Source organism: Chroicocephalus ridibundus, chromosome 1, assembly GCF_963924245.1.
Source record: "Chroicocephalus ridibundus chromosome 1, bChrRid1.1, whole genome shotgun sequence".
Lineage (NCBI taxonomy): Eukaryota > Metazoa > Chordata > Aves > Charadriiformes > Laridae > Chroicocephalus > Chroicocephalus ridibundus.
The window spans coordinates 156,208,956-156,228,421 of record NC_086284.1 but is presented as its reverse complement, the minus strand read 5'-3'; positions in this window follow the sequence as shown (position 1 = coordinate 156,228,421).

Below are 19,466 nucleotides of genomic sequence, written 5' to 3'. Positions count from 1 at the left end.
TTTCTTGTATTCTTCCATGACTGAAAATACTCCTCCTCCTACCAGGTGGAGAAAAGATCATTCTGTGGCAATAATGTGTGTGCATGGAGGTAGAGGAGCAGTGGAGTGCTATTCCCTATTCCCCTTCTAGAGTGACAGCTGTTCATTTAAAACTTTCCTGGTACTTTGCACACTATTAAAAGGGATGAAAATTTAATTCGTCCTGTTCAGTGCATTGTGCAATTAAACAGTCTCTTTTTACTCTAAACATGGACACATGAAGTCAACTTTGTCATTCAGTAGTGAGGAAGCACATCATATCACATAACAATTAGTGACCAAGATGAGAGTAGGATGAGTTTCCAGACTTTCTTGATTAAGGGTCAAGCAGTCTTGCTTCGCAGCAATCTTAGAGTCTCTACTATGGGATGCTCCTGAGGTCTTTTTGATGAGTGAAGAGCAGTCAGGAAATTCCCTGGTGTCAGTTTGGACAAAACTGATTACTTTGCTTTCAGACATTGCAGTTCAGAAGGTATTTTTAATCATGTGGTGTTTCATCTCTAGTCATTGAAGAACAGTGCTAACTGTCCAGGCTCTACTTTATAAGGCTCATGGAGGTAAAGTGGTAGTCAGACATTCCACCATCCCCACAAGTGCCCTTTCCTAAATCTCAGCTAAGCCCAGCAAAGTGAGGAGAGAAGGTGAATGTTCTTGGAAAACAGTGCAAGAAATAGCCTGGCTACTTCAGAGAACAAGAAGGAAAAAATTCCTTGGTCTGCCCATTTGAAATATGCCCTAACAACCATTTCATAGGACTGTCCTTTGAAGATGACACTTGAAATTCAGCATGGCTGCTTCTCTTTTTCTTCCTTTGCTTTCTCTCCTGCATATGGCAGTGATATGCATCTTACCGCTCCCAGGAAATTTCTCCCCCATTTGGTCAGAGGCTTTGAAATTTCTCTCTATGCACAGATACAACCAACACTTGTTAAGAGTTCAGAGAGTCTGTCTGCAGTGAAATGTTCTTACCTGGCTCTTCAGGGACAGAGCAGGACTTTCTCTTCAACATCTTCTTTTTCTTTCAGCAAAAAGGGAGAAGGAAGCTCTGTGGCAGAGCCTCACAGACCCTCTGCAGGACTGAAGGCAATTTGGAACTGTGGTCCTGCCCTCACTCCCTCTACTTCACCTTCTTTCTGTGTGCAGACTGAGTGCAGACAGACACCAGAAGTTGAGCCTTGTGCATAGGCTCCAGCCCTTCTGAGGGCAGGACAAGTTCCTGTCTGGTCTTGTGCATGACTTTGTGCTGGGGTGAACACAGACCCGAGACTAGAAGTCCCCCTTTAGTGGTGCCCCACAAGAGAAACAGGATGGTGATGAGGAAGCTTGCAAGAACAGAACAGGGCAAGGATACAGAAAAACTGTGAAGAGATTGAGATTATAAACAGGAGGTAGAAGGCAGCAGAAAAGAGCAAGAACTGAGTAATGGAGATGATGAACAGCAGAAGAAAACTATGAATAGGAGGCGAAAGAAAGTGGCAGGGTAGCAGCAAAGGCAAAGAGAGCGGAGTGGGATGGAGGCCAGTGATAGACACAGGGACTAAAGAATTTGTAGCCACTGGTGAACCCTACCCTGCACAACCTGGAGGTGAACCCCAGTAGCTGGGAAATAAAAGAAAAGATCACACATAATTTCGCCTGTGCTTCGTTCTGTCACTGCTTGGCTACATTTCGTTGATTGCCTTTGCAACTGAAATGTTATTTCACTTTTTTATAAGTAAGCAAGCATGGTACTTGGGTAATGCAAGAAGTGGCCCCTATAGAAAAGGAGATACATGGATGAATAAGGTGAAGATACTGGTTATGTGACATTTATCAACTGTGACTATTATAAAACCAAAGCTGATAAGAGAAAAAGAGACATGAGTAAAGAAAAAAAGAAATAACAAGAAGATAGAAAACAATAGACTTAACGGAGGGAAAAAAATACAGTGAAGATAAGACAATGAAATTGGGACATAAAAGGAAAGAAGATAACAATGAAGGGAATTGCTAGAACAGCGTTTCTCAAGCTTTCTGAAAGCATGGGTGTGTTCAGTCTCATCTGTCTCTGTATGACCTCCGGTGGGCTCAGACACCTGGTACAATATTTTAAGTGTAGGTAATTCTTAAGCTCTTGTAAAAATTGTGCAACCTGTCCTTGAACCTGTGCTAACAATGGCAAGGATCTTCATTAATAAGTTTATTAGCTTTTAGTCATACAAACACATAAATGTATGAAAATAACAGTGATGAGAGTAAAAAGAATATAAACAAATAAATAAATAAAATCTCAGGCATGGAGGAATCAAGCTGCTTGCCTGGAGGGCTGAAGAATGCAGCACGTTCAGCCCCAGCCTACTAAATCCAGGAGTGCAAAGTGAATTAATTGCAGCAAGGGCTACCTAGCCATATTTTTGCCTCTAAAGTACAAGGTCATTGCCTGATCCTGGTCTGGCAGAGTAAAACCAATTTTCATTTAACCCATATTCATATAGTAAGGTGATTTCTGGTACTCTTCATTTGGCTTTAAAATAAAGAACGTGTCTGGAAGTCTTCTGGCAGCCTTCTATAAAAAGCGACCTCTTCATACCACAGTGGTCCTCTTGCTTAAAGAACCAAAGTTTCTGAGCTGAGAAACACTATAATTTACATATTTGCGTCCTGCTGTCTCTGGTCTGTGAACTGCAACTGTGTTTTGCTCAGTAATGAAAAATACAGGAGCCAGGACCTTGAAGTCCGGATCAATAGGTAGATCTCACCCTTTACCTCATAGTAGCACACCCTCAAGGAACTGAAAGATTTGGACTTGAATTCATGTCCCTGATCAAAATTATGTATGCAAATTCTTGAACTTCTTTGTTAAAATTGTAAAACAACTGCTTGATTTTTCAACTGACGAAAAATCAGAGTTGTGGTTTCACAACCAATTAAAATAACACAAGTAATGAAATAGAAAGACGCTAATTGCATGTCATAAAAGTGACTGTCTCCAGATGATTCTGCATTAATGCTTCTTTCCTCTATTTAAAAACATACATATTTAGCTCTTTTCACTAGGAAAATTAGAATAAAATTAAAAGCAAACTTTATTGCTTGTCAGAAAATAAATATAAAATCTAGATATCAGCTTTCCTGGGTGTAAATATTTTTTTAATCTCAAGGGATTCTTAAATGAAAAGATTTTTACCCATGAATCAGTGGAAGCAAAAGGATCATTGATCAGCTGAGCTTCCCATTGCAAGCAAAATATCCCCCTTGCTCTTTTAAGCCATGATACGTAGGAGGGGAGTGGTACCTGACATCTATACAGGTAGTTGAGCTGGGAGTTTCTCAACCAGCCTTCTTCGTTGAGGCAGCGGGATACGCTTTTACTGGGATACAAGCACATACACACATGCGTATGTACAGCCCAGCAAAATATGCTATTGAGTTGTCTATAGTAGAAGCCAAGCACACTTGTCTGACTACATACTTGTCCATCCAAGGCTACGTGCAGAGAAGGCAGGGGGCATGGCCCCACGTGCCTGAGAAGGTGGATTCAGTCACCTCCAGGACAGGGAATGACAGGAACCTGCCTGGTCAGTGTCCTCCTCATAGGACAGTGAAGAGGACGTGGGGAGAACCAGCAGACACAGCCTCTGTCAGATTGGTGTTACGTGAAGCACCCTGCTGCTCGGCTCTTCAGTTATGCTAAAGCCGCAGCGAGGGGCTGGCTGTCTTCTCATCCACATGCGGTGCTGTGAAGGCTCCCAAAGAGAGAACGATGAAAGCGGGGATGTAAATTGAACATCTGCTGGACCTGGGGCCTGTACTGGAGCACATGACTGCGTAGCTTTGCGTGTATGACTATGCATTAAATCAGTCACTACCCAGACGCTGCAAGAGATGTTAGTGCTTCCTGGACCCCACTAGTGCGGAGCAACAGCTGTCAGTCACCTTTGCTGCTGGATTCAGGAAGGAGTCCTAGCAGTAACTTTGTCCTCCTATGATATACCAGGGATGCACTAATTGCTGAAGAGAACAAAGTTATCCAGGGAAATAACCATGTGAGAACTGCCTCTGACAGCAGAGTGAGGGGAAGAGGGCGACAGCCTTTACAGTACAGGTTTACCAACCTTTTCATGTGCTTAGCTGCTACGAGGTGCCAGGCCTTCCCCTCCATATTGTTAATCAGAGTTGCCCAGCTGAGATGAGCAATTCTCTTCAGATGAGAAGCACTTTTGCCCTCCAACCTTGATCCTAGTATCAATGCTCCCCCCCCCCAACATTTGTATGCCTAGCAGCATAGCAGTGTGTAAAAATTCAGTTTTGTTTTATTTCTACGATAGGAAAAAAAAATAGATAAAATTATTTTATTGAATTTGTTCAACAGTTTTCCGCTGTTGGAGAGAAAGACCTCATGAAAAATGTGCCTGTATGAAATCAGGACAGCGAGCATTAAGTGGAAAAGGAAACTTTGTAACTTCCCACCCTGTGTTTTACAGTCAATTCCAGTTACTAAAATTAAAAACTAGACTATTGTTTTTGGCACTTTGTTTTTCCCTCTCCTCATAACTCTTTAATTTTGGTGAGCAGAACAACCGCGCTGTATTTTAAGAACAGGCTCAAGGCCAAAGTCCGTGACTTTCCATATAGCTGAAACCCTCCTGGAGCTGGCTGCAGGTGACCTGACAGGAACATCTGTGGGGTGCCCCGGGGGACTCCTGTGTGTTAGGGGACACCTCCCTGCCTATGACTCAGAGGTGCCATATCGCCGTGAGTGAAACACAGACCTTTTAATTCTAGAAGTATTAGAATAGCGCCTGATCCATAATGCATTGATACCTGCTCTTGTCCGTGCACTGGCTGCAGTGGACGATGACTCAGTAAAAAGGGAAAAAAAAGAAAGAAATTTTTACTTTATACATGCCACGACAGCAATATTTTAAAAAGACTGGATAAATTGTTCAGATGCACGGCTCCTGGGCTGAGTCAGGCTTATAGCTCAATTTTATAATTAAATCCTCTATTCTAAATGCACAGTAAAGTAATTCATTCATATTGAGGAGAGAAAGTCAGGTGGCTGTGTCTGTAGCTCACTCTCATCATTGCAACATTTAACCCTAGGTGTATACCTTGCACTATTATTTAAAAGTCTGTTTTTCTTTTGCCACTGTGATCTCGCAGTTCCAAACAAACTGCAGCTGGGAGTTTGTGACCCCACAGCATAGCTTCCTCACGTTACTTACCAGAAACCCACCCATCAGTGTAGGACTACAAACTAACCACCTAAGAAGGGTGCAGTCTCCAATAAAAAGGACCACAGGTAGGTCAGGACAGAAAGGGCTCTAAACCAGCTCAAGGCTGACAGAAGAATTCTTCAGGATAGAGTTTGAGAATAAATAAAAAAACCAAAGATGACAGCTGTGTGCTTGCCCTTACAGGTACACAGCAAGCATTTTCCATCCAACATCCCTTCTACTTTCTCTTTATGCAGTCCGAGTTTCTCATTCCTTCACACCTGAAGTAAGTTTGCTTGCCAGCGTGCGCGCCACAGAGGGTCACTTGCAGAAGATTAACAGTCTCTGATGAGAGAGCAGGAATTAATGAAATGTTATCACTGAGCATCTCAGCCCATTCTTCCCTGGATTTAAATCAGTGCACTGCAGCCTGGTTATTGAAATACAGATTATGAAAAGGCTGCTCCCCTGGCGTGTATGCATCGCTGATTCAGATTATAGAAATACAAAGCAGCTGCCATTGCCACTGCTGTATGAACTGCACTTGCTAAAGTTTTCTGGACAAGGCGAAACTAGAAATTACGTGATGGACATTTATCAGGCAAAGGACTTGTTACCAAGGGAAAACAGGTTTCCAGTTAGCCTAATAGCCTGGAAAGAAAGGAATCTTTCTCTGAATACCCTCAAAAGTCGACTATTTTCATGTTTCCTGACAGACTTTTCATGCCTTTGCTGGTAATATACAAGCATTTCATGGATCATTTCTATGTGCTGGGAATGTGACACCCAAATGGATGTCCTTGGACCTTTTACTAGGAAACATCTTATAGAGATGGAAAGATGCAGCAACTGAGCTAGAGGCAAACGTGTACAGCAGTCTGACATCAGTTATGGAAACAGGGAACTTTCACATTAAAACAATGTGCATATTAAGCCAAATGAATAATAATGAATTTCAGAGTTATAGGACAGAGGAGAGCTCAGCAGTCCCTCTCCCTCAAAAAATAAAACAAGCAAACACTGCCATAGTTGTTGCTTAGATAAACTAGCCTCCAGAATTTGTCTCCTGGCCTAGATTTTGAAGGGAAGGCTAATTAGAGGTTTTAGTTCTATGAAATGGTGAAAGCTCTTTAAGAAATAAAAATCTGTGGGCCTTGAATTCTGGAAGATTCTGGAGTGACAGGATAAAATATAGCTAACAGCAGTTCTGAAGTTTTTAATTCCTCTTGTGAAAATAATATGCTGGACATATATATTGGAGAAGGTGAACTTGTGGGAATTCCTCACATTCCTCCAGCTGTCCCCTCCATCCTTAAAATGGGGACAAAGTTACTATATTGCACAAGGGACAGTTAATGGGAGGTACAGCCCATATTAGTCCAGTTCTGCTATTTTATCCATGAGAAGCATCTCCTTATAAAAGGTGTGAAGTAGAAAGCTGTCACATGAGACACAGCAGGCAAGTGCTTGCCCTGCCCAAAAATGGCTTCTGTCTATGTATTCATGAATCCTTTATGTTCTGTAATTAAAAGGCCACATATTGGGTTTATTTCTGCGGACCAGCTTCTACATAGTACTGGTAAGCAGGTCAAGTAAGTAACCGTTGGTTTTGTACCATTTCCTAGAAGTTCTGAAAAGCAATGTAGTTACTTTGTCAAAACAGGTGGCCACTAAAGAAGCTCCCCTAAAGGCCACAAAACTTAATCCCTGTCAACCTGCACAGTTGACTGTTCTAAACCCTTGGGAAACAGGCTGTGCAATGAGATGTGAAAGGGACTCCCAGCAATACTGGGCACAAAAGTACCTTAAAACATTTTTGGAAACTCATGGTATCAGTTATCCCTGGCAGTGAAAACTTATCAGTGGAGACAGTGACTTGATGCTTCAGGTCTGGATAGGAGAGACAAAATGAGGGATTTTAACTTTTTTCCGTTATGATGTGGGGTAGAAAGTTGAAAACAGGTATTAAGAGTTATAAACTCAGTGCGGAGAATTACAGCTCTGTTTCTTTTAAAGTCTGAAAATCCAGCCCAGCCCACTCCCAAAACATCTGACCCTACAAGGCTTGAGAGGTGTTAGAAAATACAAATGAAACAGGAGGAAATTGGAAGATCAAGAATAAAGTCAGAAACATGGCACAGATGTATTCCCAAATACAGCATTACTTGGCTGTAATTCAAGATTTTATGTTCAGTCAGGTTGGCCCTTAAGTAACAAATGCAATTCCTTCAGCATGTCAATACGAACTTTGTAGCATTTTTTTAGTCAACCTTTTTTTTTTTCATTTTTACAGCCAGTTATTAATCATAGAGCTTTAAATCGAGCAAGTGGCATAAATTTTTAACAGCACAAAGCCTTAGCTGAATGTAATCTAATAAATCAATTATTTATTACCTTATTATTTATATTTCCATGCAAAGCCCCAGTCCTGAAACTGCCCCTACAGGTGGATTAAGGCAATCTGAGGCCCTGCACACAGCATAAAACTGGATATGGTCCCACCTGCCTTCTGTAGCCTTTCCCTTCTTCCTTTTGCAGTGACCATACTTCACCTGTGAGACCCTTGAGGAAGGCCGACCGCAATTTCTGTTTGGATTGGTTGGCTTTACACGTCTTGACTAGGTGGGTCTCCAGCAGTACCACACGTTTTGGGGTTGTGACCTGAACCCACAGGGCTAAATTTCCAGCACATTCTGAACAGCAACTGCCCAAATCCAGCTCCTTTTAATGACAAGACAGTTATTTTCTCTGATCAGCATTAAGAAATGGCTGAAATTGAGTTAAGGTAGAACCAGCTGAAATCATAGCCTGAATTTTCTAGTTATGTATTAAGTCATTGCCTTGAAGAATTTAGAATCAAAAGACAAAAGCCAGGAGAAAAGAAATATCAGTATTCATATTTATTAATATTAATAAAAAAGGAAACCTAAGACTGGGGCTAAACTTTGGACATTTTATTTTTGATAGGTCTCCTTCAAAAGGGATATCTCTGTGAACTAAGGAACCAGTAAAATAGCCACAGGAAGGAGGAGGTACGTTATAAGAACAGGCAGGACTTTATGGTTTTTATCAAGGACATGATTGTGAAAACTGGATCCAAAACCCCTATAAAACTTGTAGATCATCTTATTCAAAATATTTAACTGCACAGACAAGGCTGATGTCAAACATTAACTTCTCAGTGATGGGTATAAACTTTGGAAATTACCTGACATCTTGGTTACAAGTATAAAGAATTTAGATAAGCAGTCCAATTTCTTCTGTGATCAGTCTCTAGTTTTCTACTGTGGATCTTTCCTTCAGACAGCGGGTATCTTTGCTCTTCACTGAAAACAATGGGAATTTTTCTTGCACCAGAAATTTAGGAACCAAACAGAAAGGAAAATAATTCATTGCCACAGGACCTAGCAAGCACACTTGCTAAAACACAAGACTATAGCAAATACTAGACAGCTTAAAGAAATTTTTAAAGAATGTTTTATCTATCCTCCCTAGACAAATGACTTTTTTTTTTTTTACACTAACAACATAGAGACCTGACCACCAGAATTGGTGATCATATGGTTTCCCTGACCACCAGAATTGAGCTAACATCCTCAGAAGACAGATATACGTGGCACTTGCTGTTAATCCACTGAGTCATCCTGGTCTTCTCTAACAGTTGCCGTGATAACCTCCAGCGTGTTTTGCAATGCCAGGACACCAAAAAACCGCTCCCAGCGATCTGTTAAGCCACAGTGTCACATCCACAGTCACTCAGTTCCTCTCCACTTCCCACTAACTCACAAATAAAAAAACGCAAGCAGCACCTTGCATGTGGCATGTTTTGCTTGTGTGCGAGAGGATTATTTTTCACTCTTGACCATTTAGCTGCTGATTTCGTAACACAGGATATATGGTCAGGAGGCAGACAGTCGTATAGGAATCTACACACAAATCTTGAACGATCAAAAAAAGACATGCTGAGCGCCTCGCTGTGCATAAAAGGTAGGCGGCAATTTCAGGCCATCTAACACACGCTCCCTTCACAACCTATCACAAATATTCCCACTGAATTATCCGTTCGATTTATTCAAGTGAATAAACACTCCCTATTGAAAAGGATGTCATAGTTCAGGCTGAATTCAGACCTTTTTTTGGTTTTTGATTATTCCTCAAGCTACATTTAACTTGCTTGAATGTGTTTCATGTTTCAATGCCGGACTGAAGAATTTCTGTAGAAGACTCTCTATGCCTCCTTTTCTCATAAGCGCTTTGTTGTGACTCCTTAGCGTTCACAGTATGAAACGTGTTGATCCATATAAAGGTCAGAACCACATTTTTTCCTTTACGTGTCCTGAAAACTTTAGACTAATTTTTAGTTCCAGGTTTCTGGGAGCAATGCTTGTTGAATTCTGCTTCAGAGTTATTCTGTACAGCCCAGATCTTGTGTGCTTAAAATTCACTGTTTTTAGGAAGATGCTAGCCATTCCAGAAAGCAAAAATTCTAAAGAATGATAAATGTATAGGTAACCTTTATACCCCTCTTTACAAATTTGCATTTCCTGCTCAGGCTTTGGGCACAGGCTCTGAGAAATCAGGGGATTTTATTCCTTTATTCTTCCCCTTAACCTGCAAGAGGTAGGAAAGGCACTGGTTAACAGGACACATACCAGCAAAGTGGGACTGTAATTTGCTGCTTCTTTTAAGCCATCAGGAAATGTTAATGTATTTGTAGCCCCATAAATTAAGGAAGACTGTACACAGTGAGCCCGCTTCTATATATAGTTCCCTCACTCATCATCCACAGACGGCAAGTTTGAGATGAGGAACACAGTGGCTCAATGTTTTCACTTAAAAAAATACATGTTTATCTAAAACATGTATTTTAAATAATATACGACATTCCACGTGTCTTTACAGCTTTCACATTCAGGAAAGAAGGCTTCGTTTACGCTTGACTAGAGCAAGTATTTCATTTGCCTGCCAATATGGGGCATGCGTATCAAGATGGAGCTGAGGAATACAGACGCAAGGATCAACAAATAGGGAAATAATGTGCCAAAGCTTGTCAAGTATAAACATTAAGGCACATTTATACACGAACCATATTCGTGTGATAAAATCTGTATTGCTCACGAATATCAGAAGGGCCATACATAAGAGAGGGGCCTTTTTCTGTTAGATTTCTAACGCTGTTCTGTAACGCTGGTGAGAAAAAGAGTATCGCCACTGCTCTGCACACTGCTTCATGGCTCTGGAATTTTTCATTGTTTGCTTTTCCTTTACCAGGATAGGTGTCTCAGATAGAGCAGAGGTCCTATAAATTTCAACAGCAGGGGGGGCCCTGCAGATAAATCACAATAGGAACCAGTATTCCTGTGGGTTCTTGACCTTGCCATATCCTTGTTTTCTTTCATTTAAATAGAGCTGAAAATACCACCTTTTCTAGACATCTATACGTAAAAAAGTGATAAGCCTTACTAAACACCAACTAAAATGCTAAATGTGGATGGGCAGCATTTCATAAGTGGGACTGATAAGGCTGTGAATTTATGTCTTCTTATCTCCCACAACCCACACCTTTTATAGTACTCCCGTGTTCCCAAGCCCAGCTTTCTTGTATAGCCCGTACCAATCCACTCCTGTCTGGGAACTTTATGTTGAAAGCTCGGCAAGCCAAAGGGTTCACACCGGCTGCCCGGCTGGTTGCTGGAATGGGTAAGGGGCACAGTTCTTGGTTTTCTACCAATAGCATTATTACTGCCAGTATTTGTCCCCTCAGCCTGCTATTCATACTCACAGAGCTACTGGGAATTTAATATCTTTCAGCTCTCTGAATCATAACCTGAATCCAATAGCTTCAAAAACTGTTGGGAGGAGTGAAACAACAAAAATACCAGCAACATATACAGGAAACCAACAAAATATACAGGGGATACTTTCTTTGTGGAGAGTCACCTTTCAAATTTAAATACCAACAATAAGACTATACATGTAGAGTAACTCTCATTACAGAATGTTTTACAAATGAATAACAGAGATCATTTCATATTCTTCCAAAGTGCAACCTTTGGAACAAAGCTGTAATTTAATAAAGCACATCAGCATCACTAAATAGTCTTTGGACAGGGAAAGAAAAGAGATTCTGCAGGCAGCACAATTGCCAGTAAGGCACAAAATAAAATCCTGTACTGAACAAAACTGTCTTTTGAAAACATAGTGCAACACAAAAGAATTGCAAGGTAGCTAACACTGGAGCTGGAAAGATGCAGTCTCAGAGCCTCACTTAGGATGTCCTTCCTTACGTAAGGGAGTATAGCTTCTACAGACAGTACTATTGAAGATGTTGGGAATATCCACATGACAAACTGTCGTACTTTCTGTACGGAGGAAACTAAATTGGAAATGGATAATCTGTTCTGTTGAGGCCCGTCCTTGTGCATAGTTTAATGCTTTCTCCCCTGAATGTCCTTCTTCATGGCACTGAAGGGCCTCTCTGTACTCATTCATCAACAACTTTGTCCAAGGTGTTTACCCAGGTCTGCCTTTGAGAAAGCCAGTTTTCATTTATTTTATTTAAATAAATAGATGGGGAGAGGGTACCCTGGGATGTGGAGGAATGCACAGATCTGAGAGAATGTGAAAGACTGCAAGGACTGCTTGATTATTGATTATATGAGGTGGAATAAAGGGTGAGAGAAAGAAGAGAGTTTCAAAGAAAAACGCTAAAATTAAACAGTGCCTGGCTTTGAAATCTAGGAGAAGTAGTATACTTTGAGGATGAAAGTGGAAAATTTATTCATGAATTTATATCTTTGAGAATTTTTATAAAGCAGCTCTTATGAAAGAGCCATGGATCCTCTGGCCGCAGAGGAACAGGACCACAGATTGATGTGCTAGCTGAAAACAGTGTTCCCTGCACTCCTGGATCACACACACAATGGAGTGGATTATTGATTCATTGATCCATGAAAGGGTATTGAATTGATAACAGGCATTTCTTGCAGGTTCCTCTGTAAGCACTGGTGCAGGCCGTGGCTGCTTAACCTGCAAGACTTGATGGATTTGCAAGCACAGGGCAAGAAAACTTGCAAGCCATCTTAATGACTTGTATGATTCTGTATTTTTTTTAATGTGCTGCTATGAAAGTCTCTGCTGCTGAAATTGAGTCAAATAGAACTTATCTGAGAAATCCTGCATTCAAAATGATAAACTTTACCAAGCTGCACATGCTCAGGGAGCCTGGAGATGCCATCAACTCTGGCTTTAAAATGGTAATCAATGACTAGGGCGAAAGTGAGCCATTCAAAAACACAAAAAACTTCTTGGGTCTAGTTTATGAGTTACTATCCAACCTCCTTAGATCCCAAAGTCACTACGTTACTAAATGTGAGTGATGTTTACTGCATGCAGAGCCTCCGAGAAATCATTCTCAGCCTTCCAATGCAATTTTCCAGCCTCTGGTTTTTGGTATAAAATCATTACAAGTTTCTTCTTCTCATGTATGCAGTAATTTGAATGGAGTGTGGCTGCTGCAGGGAATTAGAGGAGGTGGTTGAACTTCACTTCCAAATCATTAGTTGAGACTGATAGAATTGGTCACAGGAGTCAGTGGAGCGAGTAGGCCGCAGATGTACAGCTGTGAGCCACAGGGACAGGAACCCACCTTAAAATTTTGTTTGGGCTTGTTTTTTGTTTTTGTTCTTTTTTTAAAGGGCTGAAAAGAGATTCAGAGGGTTTCAAAATCCTGGCTTGCTGTCTAACGCCTACAGGTTCTATTAGCATAATTCTTCCCTGTGCTTTATCCCTGATTACACTGGAGATGATCTCAGGAGCAAAGACCTTTCCGTCCCCTGCCAATAGTAGCCTGGTGGCCTGAACGCTATTTTCTCTGATTCATGTAATATTCAGAGGAAAGATGCTTCAGCCCTTTATCACCTTTCTTCCTCGTGCCTCTGAAATACGGGGCTGCAATATACATATGCACACATGCAGACCTACATCATAGAAGAGCGTAAGAAAAAAACATGAGCACTGGAAAAACTTCCAAACTTAAATTTCTGTATTGAAATCAATGTACACAGGGCAATGATATCAGCAAGACTGTCAGGTCAATGCTAATTATTTGGGAAATCTTGCTGATGAGATCCAATTTAGCTAATGGAAACTTCCTCATTTTTAAACAAAACAGAAGATTCTACATTTGAAGCTTCATCTGGACAAAATTAGTTTTTCCTTGTTAAAAACAGTGTTACAACCTTTCTATCTGTTGAATCACTTCATTTATTTTTCTTACCAGATATTATTTCAGATCTACACAGACTGGCTTTTCTTTCTGAAGTCCTCCACATCTTGGTCCCTTAATTTTGGATATATTTCTGAGATTGCTAAACTCAGTTCCCCCTTGTCCATTGCCTTTAAAGTAAAAGGAACACATGACAGCCTAGATCTCCTTTCTAGGGGTGTCTTCAGATGTTAACCACCAGTGCATTTAATTCCTATACTAAATGACCCATTTTAAATGCTCCCTATCTTTGACTTTCCTTTTTTATTCCACTACAATACAATCTATAAAGAGATACAATACTTGCAAAATGTGTGAAATTGTTCGTCTGCAAGTAGCATATATTTAAATTAAACATCAAAAGGATTTCTACCTCTGTTTAGCTAAACAATATTAAATTGCCATACATACACAGCACATCAAAAATACGTTCACGCTGTGGATTTTTTATGTTTTGTGCACACATAGGAAGGAATAATTTTTTCCTGTTTTCCTTTTACTTTTGTGGAGAATAGGGGAAGAGTTTCTGGTTTGGTTTTTTTCTAGAATGTGTCCCAAAGAAGTCAGTCACTGCTGTTGCTGTTTAGTGTACTCTTCCTGCAATCACAGGAAGAGCTGATTTTTTTGTGGTTTTTTTTATCATTACGGGCCACTGAAATTCACATATTGCTAGTGAAACTGATGTTAACACTTTTTTCAGGTCACCTTGCAGTGACTGATTCAGTCTTACATCCAGCCTGGCTTGGTCACTCAGCGCAGCCTCTTGAAAACAGACATGTCCTGATAAGCAGTATGGATTTGTCTACCAAAAGAAAACAAATTAAGACCTAAGTTCTGCTTGAAGTCCCCATAAAGATGATGGTTTCCATTTACCCAGCAACATAACACAGGTAACAAGAAAGAATTATATACACTAGACTCGAATGACAATAGTTTGACCCAGAAAATTTAGTCAGAAAAAAGAATGAATGGAAAGAAGATCTTGTGGCAATCTGGGTGGAATTCAGCAAATAGTTTTGATTAAAAAGGGGAAAGATATTTATAAAGATATTTCATTTTCTAAAGAAAATTCTCATTTCGAAGAAGCCTTCACTGTTTTAAAATGAAAAAAACCCAAGCAAATAGGAAGGGAAAAAAGGCTTAGAAGTAAAGTATTTGGGTTAACCAAAGCAATGTATTTTTATAGCTTAATCCAAGAGAAAGCATTTCAGAACTCTTTTCTTTTTCAAGATTTTCCAGGCAGGAGCGAGGGCAGTCATTAATTGCACATCATTATTCTATTAATCCTGGAGTCAACGGCAAAACAATTCTTACAGACGTACCCAGGTTTAATACACAACCCCAAGAGGAACAGAACTGCGGCAGCAGGGAGCTCAGGCTAGGCTGCAGGAGCTGTTGGAACAGGAAGGTGGATTACGCAGCCCACACTGAGCATCACACTGCTGCAGAGCCTTGTGGCTCCCAGCACCTCGCTCCAGGTTAGCTGCAGCCTTGGAACGGGACTAACAACAGACAGGATTGTTGACTTTAACCTGGAACAGTAGTCTGAGTACAACAAAATAGCGTCTAATGAGCCTAGGTACAAAAAATTTACCCAGCGGTTTTTCCTCTGCTTGGGCTCTAGGCCACCTTTCTTCCTCCAAATGACCATTTATATCAATTTTCTTTTCTGGCTGCTCAACCTCTAGATTACTTTCCTTTTCATGATTCTACTCATCACCTTCTAATAAATGAACAATAAACTGTCTGTGTGAGAGACACAACAGGTTTAAAGGGAGGTTCACAGCTGTTTCTCTTTAGGCACCTGGGCTAACCTGCTTAAATTTGGGCACAAGGTGCTATCAGTTTCTTCTATAATGGATGGAGAGAGCTGGAGTCTTCCAGGAGATAATTCAGCACACCTGGGTGAGGATCCCTTCCCTATCTACACTAAGAGTCTGGAAAGTGAAGTTGGAATTTGCAAATTTTTTTTCTATCCCCTTGGTCACCTTAATCATTTTATTTCTTGTGCTTCTGTTATTTTTTTACCTATTAAAGTTCTCAGAGAGAAAATTACAGTTTTTCAGTTTATAGCTGAGGGAGGGTTTAAACTCATAACCTGGACTACGACAGAGTGATTTATTCCTCAATAGAAAAAGGACTATGGGTGCAAGCCTGATACAGTTTTCTGACACCAATAGGATGTGGTCAGGTGCTGTTCCTGCAGAGTTCAAAGCTATTAACTGAGGCAACCAAACCTTAGTTGGACTCCTGTAACAGGCTGCTAAATAATGAAATATATTTGAGTTAAAGGGGCATTATTCAAGGAGCGTCAGCCTGCAGTATGTGTTATAAAACTTTGATTGGGGTTTTGGTGAGGAATAAAGTAGCATATGATAACAATTCTTCTGTAACAATAAGATAAGTAAAGAAATAGGTGTTACTGAGGACCTTTGAATGCTGTCCACTATAACAATACCCAGGAAAATATCCATGAGCTTTCCTCAGATGGATTGCTAAACTTCTGTGTCACTGACTTAGTTATAATTAAACTACTTCAAGGCAACAGGAAGGGAGGCGTTTATCACTATATTTATTTTTTTTGTGTGTGTAAATGATTGCTAGACATTCCTTACATCTTTCTTTCTTAATTTTAGTTTCCGTGGCTGGCTGGAACATGATGACACCTATGTAATATAAGCATACAATATCACTTTTATATGCTTCATAATAAACCTTTTACATTGACTTATCTGTAAATCTTCCCAGACAGGTTTGAAAGTACATTCCAATTGCTGAGGATTAGTAATAACACATTGCCAAAGTGGTCTGAAATTAAAACCAGCACAGGTTACAGTGATTTATAGTGTACCTGCCACTTGTACCTGTTGTGAATAAAAATGTAAGGCATCTATCGCCAGTCCCTCCTGGGACGTGCGAAGGCAGTTCAGTGTCAGCTACAGAGGAAGAGCTTGTGGCACAGGTAGAGAAGGAAACCATCTGGGGTTCTTCTTGTGACCACCCACTCACAGGTACATTAGTTGAGGTGATAAATAAACACTGGAGCTCAAGCAACCAAATCTTTACAAGGGAAGCCAATGTCTTTTTTACTTCTGTTTTCTTTAATGCCAATGCCCGCTTAAAACTGTAAAAGCTTCTATGGATCCTAGGGTCAATTGCAAATTCATTGTCCTAAAAATATAAAGCAAAACAGGTGAATAAGCTTAAAAGGATTGTGAATTATTCACTTGCTTGCCCAAGCAGCTCTCATAAATACCTATAGTTAACAAGACATAAGACAACATCGTTCTTCTGCTTCATACTACCTTTTCCTATGTACCTCTGATGATGGAAGCTTCTCTGTCATTCCAGGAATTTTTTTCAACTTCATAGTGCTCTAAGGTCTCCTAAGCCTTCCCAACTCTTCCTCTTCTTTCCTAACCTTCTCTTGTTTTAGGATGTACAGCGTATTTGATAAGTCCAAGTCAGAGTGAGAAGCCGCCTTACGGAAGGAGTCAAGTGTTTGGGTAAGAAGGGGCTCAGCGCCTTTGCGGGAAGCAAGATGTCTATTTCTACTTTACGAGGAAGGACCTGACTGCAGATGGACCCAGTTATTGCTGAAGCTTAGGAAAAAAAGGGCAAAATTTACTGCTGCCAATTCTGAAAATGTGTAGAGCACTCTAAAAAGATGTATTTGTAGAGGTGACAACTACTCCCTTTTTTCTGTAACTTTTCCCATTCGTGTTTGCAAGCACTTTGTATTGTGGAGTGGAAACACCAATGTACTGCAAAGAATCAACCTACTAAAACCCTGATGTTGCTGTGGAGTCATTCCAGGGTTTTTTGTGGAAGACAGCTCAAGCTGCTAGCTGGAGAAAATATCAGACCCTTCACAGATCAAGGCAATGGCTTGGGGTTTTTTTTCAGTTTTTTTCACCTAACTGGTGAAAGCTCTGCAGAAGAGTAGAATCTGGCTTTCCTCCTCAATTAAATTTTTACTTATTATGTTTATGAGATGCTAGGAAGCACTTCTGGAATGAAGATCCAAGTACGTAGTTGCTTTCTCATTGCAAGGAATAACATTTACTGCCACAAAATAAGTGACATTGACAACTCAGGAAAATGGAAAAGAAAATATTTCCAGTGAGTCAGAGCCTTTTCTTATGTAAAGCTCAATGCCCAGTGATGCCAGCTTGTATCAGTGGAGAACAGCATCATTTTGTGGTGAGTATCAGATAGTTACATTTCTACGCAACTGGCAGTTCACTGTTGTGGTTACATATTTATGCCAGGAAAGATGAGCACAAAATGTTTTCCAAATTGGTTATATTTGCTCCTATTCAGTGAAAGGATGACGCAGGTTACATAGTCATGGTAAATCTAAATCATCGCCTTTAAAATTAACTTCTGAATTCTTCTTTTATTCAAGCTGGCAAGAAATCAATCCCTAAGCACTTTTCAGCTTTTTTTCCCAAACCTCGTATTTCTCCTTTTATCTAAATCTGCAATTTGGCTTCCTGATAACTAGCAAGTTATGACAAATAAGTTAAAGCATCGTGCTCTTCATGTGCAATATGTCTGAAAAAGGTATTCATAATCTCTTGGGTTATATATTTTAGAATCTCAATTTAAATGCAGATTTTTAAGTCCCCAGTTAAGCATCCATGAGGGATGTATCTTACTTGATTAAAATACCAATAGTGAAAATATTTTGAATTTAATGTTTTCTTCCACAGAGTGAACATAGTTAATAGGGAGTCCCAAAGAGGATAAAGTTTAATAGATGATTTTTTTTTCAGGGAATTTTCAGGTAATGCAGTAATTCTCCAAGTAGGCTTATTTCAATATAACAGAATTCCAATGTACTTACTCACAAAGAAGATAATACATTTCAGCCAATGCCTGACTGATTTTTCCCTTTGTTCTCTAAATTAATATTCACCTGTACAATAACTCTCAACCAACAAGAGTTCCTGCTGGAGGTAAAAAACCCAAAATTGCATTTGCCATATTGCACCTTGACTATGTTTCGCACAGCCCTGGAGCTGAAGAAGGTGTTTGTATTTACTAAGTTGAGACATGTTATTAGGCTGGCTAAGTATAAATGCTAGTCTTTATAGGCCTTCTCTGCAACCGATCGGGAATGGTAGCCTCTTTCAGAGCAGGAGCCAATTTTAGGAAGCGTAGGCAGGCTGGCCAGCTAACTTAACTGGATAAGATGGGTTCCTCTGACACTTAAGATAACATCTTCCAGGCTTGCCTTTGCTGCATTGGATGCACATATATATTCCAAATTCTATCAAACAACTCTCATAAGGCAAGTAAGTAAGTGCTTAACTGTTTTCAGATTTAGGGTTTTGGATTAAAAAAAAAAAAAAATTCCCAAAAATGTTTCATAGAAACTGGAGTTAAATACAGCTTCATTTCAGAAAGCTGTATAACAGTTCTGAGATCCCAAGGAAAGCCTATACAGCAAAACTGAAAATTAATCACTGTTAATTCTTGTTTTAGCGATTGTATTACTTTCTAAAACAACCTTGAAATCAAACGTGTTTCATACGGTGGATTGCCCGAGCTGATCTATAGAGCATGGAAAGAAGCCAAGCTAATGTAGATTTTATTTCTTTTGTCTTTAAAGCCTAATGAAGGGACATACTGAAAATAACAAAAATCAGTCTTTTAGCACGTGTTTCTCTGCAGACATCATAAGTGGGCGGATAAGAAGCAGAGGGCTTTTGCATGGTGACCTGGGAATGTCAGAAGCTATTCCGACGTGTCTCGGAATTGGAAGGCTTCCTTCCCCTTCCATTTGTCTGTGCTCATTCTCAGACGAGCCCACTGAAGGACTGCTGCCCCTATATAGTACAGGAACAAGGAGCAGCGGTGATGCACCCAGATCACTGTGCAAAGCCAATTATTCAGACAACATGAATTTGCCCCTGGCCCCAGAGAAACAACTTTAAGGCAAGATAGGAGAAATGACT